Source organism: Octopus bimaculoides, chromosome 11 (genome assembly GCF_001194135.2).
Source record: "Octopus bimaculoides isolate UCB-OBI-ISO-001 chromosome 11, ASM119413v2, whole genome shotgun sequence".
NCBI classification, from domain to species: Eukaryota; Metazoa; Mollusca; class Cephalopoda; order Octopoda; family Octopodidae; genus Octopus; species Octopus bimaculoides.
In genome coordinates this window covers 9684710-9694227 of record NC_068991.1, presented here as the reverse complement: position 1 = coordinate 9694227, position 9518 = coordinate 9684710, and the positions used below count along the sequence as shown (strand labels likewise).

At 38.1% G+C, this 9518-nt stretch overlaps 1 protein-coding gene across 1 annotated transcript in view; it reads right to left on the bottom strand.

Annotated features, from left to right (window-relative positions):
- The window catches only part of LOC106880920 (adenylosuccinate synthetase), a 53265-nt gene that overhangs the window by 42813 nt on the left and 934 nt on the right, over positions 1 to 9518 (bottom strand). The gene's annotated exons all lie outside the window — the stretch shown is intronic.

Here is a 9518-nt window from a genome sequence, read left to right as displayed (position 1 = left end):
AGAAGGCTTGTGTTACATGGTTAAAGTATATATTTAAATTATGTCAGAAAAATGTTATAAAATTTTTTTGGTATATAAACATTGTATTTGAATGTTTATATACCAAAAAAATTTTATAACATTTCTCTGACATAATTTAAATATATACTTTAACCGTGTAACACAAGCCATCTGTAGTTTTTTCACTCTTATTATCTATTATACATTCAACCACGTGCTTTCACATACCAACTTTCTCACCCATATATATATATATATATATATATATATATATACATATAACATAATAAACACGAGGGGGGTGTAAAAGACACACACGTGTTTGCTTTCAGACGCAAATTCTAATAGGTTAGATAACTGTGAAGGTTATTTTATATATCTATATATATATATATACGTATATACACACATACATATACACACAGGTCAGTTGTAAAACAAACAAAAAAGATGAAGAGGACATTCAAAGGACACGCCAATCAATGATGATATTTTTTTAATGTTTCCTTCAAATTTCAATATTCCAGATTTTTCTGGAACTTCGATCCTGTTTGAAGACTAACGAGAGCTCGGTCAATGAGAGGAATCTGGTAGAAATAGCAGTAAAGTCGCCCTCAAATCACATCCAAGTGTTTTAAATGAGGGAGGGGGGAATGTTCGATATGTGGTCCTATACATAACAAAAGCATTCCATGCGTCACTATCCTGTCCTTTGAAGGACGTGATAGTCACGGATGTATAAATATATAAACTCAACACACCATAAAAGATTCACGAATGACCGAAGGACAATAAGGACTGTCTATTCTATCTGGAACAGATACTGAATGAACAATTACAGGTTAATTTATTAAAAGGAAAAATAAACGAACGAAATGAGGAACTTCAATGTTATATTAATACATACAAATGAGGAAATTAAAACCGCAAACTATTAAATCAAAGTTATATCTATTGATAATAATCTCCACGTTGTGTGATAGAAATGTCTTTAGTTGTGGAAATCCAAGACAGGAAAGCAATTGTTATTTGAGTGAACAAAAAGAATTATGTTAAAAAAACATGCTGAGACAAGTAAATTAATAGGGAATGTAGTGGCAATGCATCAATTGTTCAGGTGTCAATGTAGTTACTGGTGATTGACTGGCATATGGATTGGGTTTCATTTCATTATGAACAAAACCATACCTATACATACCTACACAAATGTGCCCCCGTCCTACCTTGTTACCTCATAGCTATCAGGGAAAAAATGAGTATCTTTTTTTAGTGAAATTTTCTACAAACACCTTTCAGATAGCGTAGATTACATCGAAATTTAATACGAGGGGGAAATTGTGGGCGCCCAACCATATAATACTGACATGGTCACATTTTTTTCAAAAGTTCAAGTTTCATTTTGTATATATGTGATGTGTGTCGGTGATTGTAATCTACACCATCTGAAAGGCATTTGTGGGAAATTTCATTAAAAAATACCGATTTTTCTGAAAGTTATGGGGAATCCGTGCGAGCTATCCGAAGCTACCGCCTCCGAAAAAAAATTCTTCACAACAAAATCCGATATAATCGTTGTCTGCATTATCTGAAAAAGGTATTTGTAGAAAATTTCATAAAAAGATACCTATTTTTCTGAAACTTATGAGGAAACAAAGACCGGGGGGGTGAGGTACGCTTGTACAGATATGCTTGTAAAGGTATTCATTTTTGTTACACAGTGTCTATACATCGAGTGCGTATAAAGGATTACAAGAAGAAAAAAAAAAGCGACAGTCAAGGTGAATTAAAGTGGACCTGCTATAAGATATATTGGCTTGGTTTCACTTTTCCTACACAACACAGTTATTACATAATATAAGTTATAAGAGAACTTTGGCACATTCGTAACGTACACCACACACACATGATAAAAAAATTTAAAAAAAAGATCCGAAAGTATTCGATAATGAAACTTGTGTGAATGCCAAGTATTCCAGTAAGCATTTGTGTACTTTCGTTTTCGATTTATCGATTTGTTTGAAATCTACTCGGATCCCTTTTTTTTTTTTTACTTACAATGTCCACAGAAAGCGTCTGATAAGGTTACTCTGTTTCATAATTACCGGGATATAGGAAGGCGGTTCGGGAATTTAAAATCCTGCTTCCAGGGCTGAACTGAACGCTTCTCCGTTGAGGAATAAATAAAATTAAAGAGAATAGCTAAGTACGCTTGGAGTTTAGCTAGGACAAAACAAAACCGTTTTTAACTGTTTGCAAACATCAGTATATATACTAGGGTATACAGTAATTTCTCGCCATATCGCGGTTTATTATAGAAGCATATGCAAGGCAGCGAGCTGGTAGAATCGTTAGCACGCGGGACGAAATACGTAACGATATTTCCGCCCGTCGATACGTTCTGAGTTCAAATTCTGCTTAGGTCGACTTTGCCTTTCATCCTTTCAGGGTCGATAAATTAAGTACCAGTGAAACACTTGGGTCGATGTTATCGACTAGTGCCCTTCTCCAAAATTTCAGGCCTTGTACCTATAGTAAAAAGGATTATTTAAGCTTACGTCGACTCCTCCGTGGTGTTGTTTTGCATTTATAACATGCGAATAAACATTGATTTCAAATTTTGCCACAAGGCCAGCAAATTCGTGGAAGGGAGTAAGTCGTTTAAATTGACCGCAGCCCTCAACTGATACATATCTTATCGATCCGAAAAGATGAAAAGCAAAGTCGACCTCGACGGAATTTGAACTTGGAACGTGAAGACGGACGAAATGCCGTTAAGCATTTTGTCTGGCACGGTAATAACAATTCTGCCATCTCGCCGCCTTCAGTTCGCGAATATATATTAAAAATACATCTCTCTCTCTCTCTCTCCACCCATGTCTTTAGGTGTCTATGCTAGAACCAGAAGAAACGTGATTTTTCTCGGTAAAAATACAGCAGTAGGTTACCCCATTACCTTCTATTGGCTTATTTACTATTTGCTCTGTTCGTCTCGTGCTGCTCTGAGCTTAAACTTTGAAGCACAAGGCCTATTTAGACCTTAGACAGGGGGTACTGGTTTACATAATATCATGGCATGTTCACAAACCATATACATCTATAGTCAATCGTACGTCGAGCCAGTGTCTCTTAACCACAGAACAAATTTCTTCAGACCTCCCTCCACTCCCGGATGCCTTAGCCACAGAACAATTTTCTGCTATTAGTTGAGACCCTTCACAGGTACTACCACCCCGAGCCGGAGTAGATCTGGGAGTTGTAGAGACGAAAGCATAACTATACCCTCCAAAGTATCTGAATTTCGTGCTGGAGCCTCGCCAAGGGATGCAGTTTAGGAAAAGTATTTATATCAGCTTAGCGCAAACAGGCATCGTTTCATTGCAAGTAACCCTGACAACGCTTTCACTTTCCCAGAAACTACAATTTTTACAATAAATAAATAAATAAAATAATATTCACATTAACCAAAAATTTTCAGTTTAGCAAAAAAAGCTTTCGTTTTATGGCCAGAAATTTTCACACGGCGTGGAGTGACAGGGAAATTAAATTCCTGACCTTCGCTCAATTCTATCCATTGACAGTGCGTTCGTGTCAGGAGCTAACTTGTACTAAAATTGTCTATTTTGAGAGGGGAAAGTGGTGACAGCTTAGTGAATGGATATTAAGTACGTTTTCGTGTCTATTATAGAGCTTATCTTGTACTTTAACTCTTCAAATTGGAGGATGGCGTCTTCAAGGGGCGTACAGCTGCCTCTTCAAATCATGGGAAAAGAAAAGGGTGTCTTTTATCATTAAAAAAAAATCATTATGTGACTGGTACTTATTTTATCGACCTCCGAAAGACAAAGTCGTCAAAGACGGGAAAAAAATGCCACTAAGTATTTCGTCCGATGCAAACAATTCTGCCGGCTCACCGCCTAAATGTGTAAAAATGTTGTTGTTGGCACTCCGTCACTTACGGCATCGAGGGTTCCAGTTGATCCGATCAACGGAACAGCCTGCTCGTGAAATTAACGTGCAAGTGGCTGAGCACTCCACAGACACGTGTACCCTTAACGTAGTTCTCGGGGATATTCAGCGTGACACAGTGTGACAAGGCTGGCCCCTTTGAATTACAGGCACAACAGAAACAGGAAGTAAGAGTGAGAGAAAGTTGTGGTGAAAGAGTACAGAAGGGTTCGCCACCATCCCCCGGCGGAGCCTCGTGGGGCTTTAGGTGTTTTCACTCAATAAACACTCACAACGCCTGGTCTGAGAATCGAAACCGCGATCCTATGACCGCGAGTTCGCTGCCATAACCACTGGGCCATTGCGCTTCCACTGTGTAAAAATAATACAAGACTAAATAGGAAGATATGGTTGCGCATGTACGCATATGTATGAATCACTAATGCTAACATGAATTGGACCATATGGTTCAGTGAGATCACGGTGTTTTCCCTGATCAGGCTATAATATATGTTGTTTACGTAATTTGATAAGTTTACTCTTCAGATTCTATCAGTGCTTTTATTTTTGTTCTATTATTTCTGAATCACTTGTTTATATTAAAGTTCTGCTTCAACGTTAATGCCTTTATTTTTATATATACAAGTGTTGCGCGAGTAATGTCAGATAAAAAGTTATACTTCACAAGTAGTATAAAAATGTTAAAAAAGGAGACGGAAAAACAAAAACCAACCAATCTTATTATGTATTTTTGTTTGCGCGCGTGCGTGTGTGTAAAGTGTTTATAGATCGAGCTTAACCTTGACTGAGCAAACCTGTTGATCAGTGTTCCAATCATCACCGAATCTGGTCAGGCGCTGCTTTTGCTGTCAAAAGCCACTGCGTGGAGGACTGGGCATCCCGTCGCTGATGATGTACAGGCAAGCGCTGAGGCTGCGACAACAGACATCTCCAGAGATTACTTGACGGTGAACAGATGCAGTTGCCTACAGCTCGTCTCCTTAACACAGCTCTAGTCTTGGGTCAAGTGAAGACTGAGACAGGACACTTAGTAAGTAGAACGTTATCGTGCTCACAGCCCTCTACCAATCGAGCAATAGCGGGAGATGGAAATTTCACGTTGGCGTTTACGGTTCCCTGGGAATTTCTGAGCGTCGATGGAAATCAAACAGCCGGTTTGTTCAGGACTTTCGAGCTGGAGCTTATGGATAAACTCCAGAAATCCCTGGCAGTGCTACGATGAGTGGGGTACTTCCGATCCGAGATAAACTCTACAGACATGAAAATATTGTAAGCCAGGCCTGCCCGAGATACGCGCAGGAGACGAAACCGTTTTGTACACATTGCTCACTTGTGGTGTTATGTCGAACAGCTGCCATCCCGTGTTGGACAGATCTGGCTATCAGCTGAATTCATAATGAAGATCGTCCCGCCAACTTCCTTTGGCTGGAAAGGGCTGGCAGTTTTTGATTTGTGGCTTTGGAGGAAGAGGTTGTGATGGATGCGATTGGCAGTCACCTTGCTCTTTGGTCATTTTTTGCAAGTTTTACTTGAAAAGGAAAATAAAGTTAGAGGACCAAATGTTGCCTCCTAGCAAATTTCAGAATGGTTAGCATGGTCAGGTGAGTCGATGAGATACAAGTTTGAGTGTATCTGTATCTGGAAACGTCAGGATTTGACCTCAGAATTCCAACTATGAACTCTACACTGGATCACCTACTGTCCGGACCATTTCATATATCATCATCATCGTCGTCGTTTAACGTCCACCTTCCATGTTAGCATGGGTTGGACGATTTGACAGAGGACTAGTGAACCAGATGGCTACACCAGGCTGCAATCTGATTTGGCAGAGTTTCTACAGCTGGATGCCCTTCCTAACGCCAACCACTCCGAGAGTGTCGTGGGTGCCTTTACGTGCCACTGGCACGAAGGCCAGTCAGGAGGTACTGGCAACAGCCACGCTCAAAATGGTGTTTTTTACGTCCCACCTGCACGGGAGCCAGTCCAGCGGTACCGGCAACAAACTCGCTCGAACGTAAAATTCATATGTAATATCCACGAAAACGAGTATATACGAAAGGGATGGTGCTGAAAAGTTCCTGGTTTTGAGGGAGTCGCGAAAGGCACGGTTGGAGGCCTAACATTCCGAGTTCTCTTACAGTGCTTAGATTTAAACTGAGGGACCGCTGCAATAAGTGTGTGAATCTGAGAGGGAAACATGTTCAATAAAATCATAATTAACTGATCCACCTGCATTTTCTTTTCCTCAAAGCCAGGAACTTTTCAGTACCCCCTCTTACATAATACACGCGCGCGCGCACATTCAGAAGTTATATATGAATGAGAAATAGAATAGGTAGGCTGAAAGCAGTTGTGGCGCATCGACACTGAACTAAAGTGGTAATAACAATACAGAAGATATCAAGTATATTAAAAAATAGCAGTGAAACGAAACCTGACACTTCAGTATGGCATCTCAGATGTACCTTGAGAGGAAGGAACGGTAAGAATGAAGGAAGAAACAAAAGATAGATAATAACACGAATCTATGTGCTGGACTCTTTAAAAAAAGCTGATAGAGAGAAAAGACAGTTTCCAACTTTGGTACTGTTGAAGAATTCTGAGAATTAGTCGGACAGAAAAAGAGGACAATTCAATTTGCGTTGGGACGAAACTAGAATTGAATGGAGTCTTGTAAAAAACAAAAACAAAAGGCACAGAACTGGACTAGCGAAAACTTAGATATTTTGAACGTGTCACAGGGCAAATAAATGGTCTACAAAAGTTGTTGGTTGTTGGAAAATCCCCTGGAAAAAAAGCCAAAAGGAAGACAGGAGAAAAAAACTTGTGTCATAAAAATAACAAGGTTGAAGCAGCAAGCAGTAGAGATATTATACCGGTGGATAGAGAGACAGGTGAATAGATGGATAAGAGAAACAAAAAATGTGCGTGTGTGTATGAGAGAGGTAGGGATTTATCTGGTAAATTATATAAAAGCATAAACACATCCGCTGACAATAACTAGTTGGCATTACGTAAGTGGAACAGTGCATGTGTACGCGCCCATTTCATACATATATTTTAGTGCGGTGCACGAGGTCTCCCTTTACGTTGAGGAAGACTCAGATATCCAGAAATGCGAGATGTGTGCTAGTTGTAAGATTAACTAGCAAGATATACAGAGATATCTATTTAATACACACGTAGAATTACTGGTTCTAAGTATCTTGACTATTTCATACACACATAAACTACACACTATTTATATATATATACTTACACACACAAACATATATCACAGATTACATACATTTAGATATGCAACAAAAATAAAAGTACGATTTCGTTTCCACAAAGACATCAGGACAAATTACTGTACAGAAAGTTTACGACACACACGAATATATAATATTAGTTATTAACATAAGCACAATATCACAAGTCTCTTAAATGATCCAATATTTATTAGTCTGGTATCTATTTATAAGCGGGGTAACGTAGTCCTGGTAACATTACATTTAAACAAAGAACTAGATGATCACGGCTTGGAAAGCCTTTCAACACAGGCCTACTCAATCAAGGCTGGTCTAGGGTTAAACAATGCATGAATGCCGTGGCCATTCGAGCTGCAAGAAATAGCAACCAATCTTTTTCGCATCATATCTTACCGTCTCAAAGAAACACAGGATTATGTAGTCATCGAAACTAAATGAAATGGTTATGGGTAGAATGATATTGACTATAAGCCAGTTTGATTAGGACAGACCCAGAGATTAAACAATACTAGACGGATAGTTAACGAAGTCAACCCAACTACTCACTCACCAATAAGCATTTGAACTCAGAAGTAAAGAGACGAGCAGTAATGACGATTTCTTAAATTTAGGAAAGAAGTAATCGTTTATATTGATCCCGTACTTCATTGGTACTTTAAATTCAGAACTTAAGAGAACCGGAACTAATACTGCAAGGCGTTATTTTGTCTGTTATATTCTGCCCAATCAAGTGCCTTTGTAATAAAATAAAAATAAAAAATAACATTGATTTTTAGAACAACAGTCACAAGGCCACACACATTGAGGAAGGAATTGGGAACAAGCGATTTATCAAACACTCCAGGTGTTTGGGGCTAGTAATTTATCAGTGGTAATTAGGAAGTTAAAACTAGGTGATGGATTGTAGTTTTTAATATTTAGCGCCTCAAGACCAAAACGGATGCATTATTTTATCGACCAATAGATATGAAAATCCAAGACGATCTCAGACAGAATTCCAATTTCAGAAGGTAGAGGGAATATAACTAATTAGGTTAAGAATGACGCTTTGTTGGGCATCCCTGTCGATTCAAGCATCAACTAAAAATACACCCACTGAATGTAGAGTAAAGAGTGCAAAATGGTATATTCCAAAAAAAAAAAAAAAAACACTTACAAAACGAACGACCTTAACAGAAAGATGGGTGTATGTGTATATGTGTATACATACATATTCAATTTTTAAATGTTACAGTTTGTCAACGAAAGAGAATACTCAGTACTTGGTATAGAGTATAGTTTATTTCAGGCTTTAAAGTACGGGATACCCATATTGGGTACGCCTTGTATGTATATTAAATATAAGCATTTAGCACTGAACAGAGACATAAATGGATTATTCTATGTATTGGTTACTCAAGACGCTCGACACCGTTCTCAACGCTTCCTCACACTCCAATATATATATATTGTTCGATCTTATTCTTCTTTGTTTTGTAATGTCCAATCTTATTTTTGTCGGCCCTAGTGGCTAATAAAGAAAGGATGAATATTATTAATATTATAAAGGATGGTGGCTTGTCAGAATCGTTAGAAAATCGGATAAAATGCCTTGTGGTATTTGTTGCCTTTTATATTCGGGGGTTCAAGTCTGGCTTAGGTCAATTTTGCTTTCCCTCTTTTTAAAACCAATAAAATAAAGTACCCTTCAAGAACTGGAGTCGATTTAATCGACTTACACCTCCCACCAAATTTCATGCCTTGTACCTACATCTATTTATTTAGCATGATTCATTTTTGATGGGGTCCTATTTAGAAAGGGCACATGAGTGAATGATAGGATGTGTGTGTGTGTGTGTGAGAGAGAACACAAATGAATGATAGAATGGGTGAGTGTTGAATAGAAAGTAATATGCCATTATTGATGTGACGACAGTATACTACAACTTGTATATTTCTTCGCTCGTAATTGGATAAGGATTTGGGATCCGTTATACAACCATTACGAGCTTAATGTACTTTTAGAAAGGATCAGCAGCCAAATATTTCAAACGCCCCTAGTACTTTAATATTACAATATTTTATCGTTTGGGTGAAGAATGAAGTTGACCTCAGCATGATCTGAACTGAGAAAGTAAAGAGCCAAAACAAATATCCAAACGCTGATTTTGGAAAACCACATCGCGCTAACAATGATTACTAAATATGAATATTGCAATAGACCACTCACACACATACATATAAATTTATCTTCGGTAAAAATTTACCCTATCTTTATATATATATATATATATATATGTATATATATATATATAT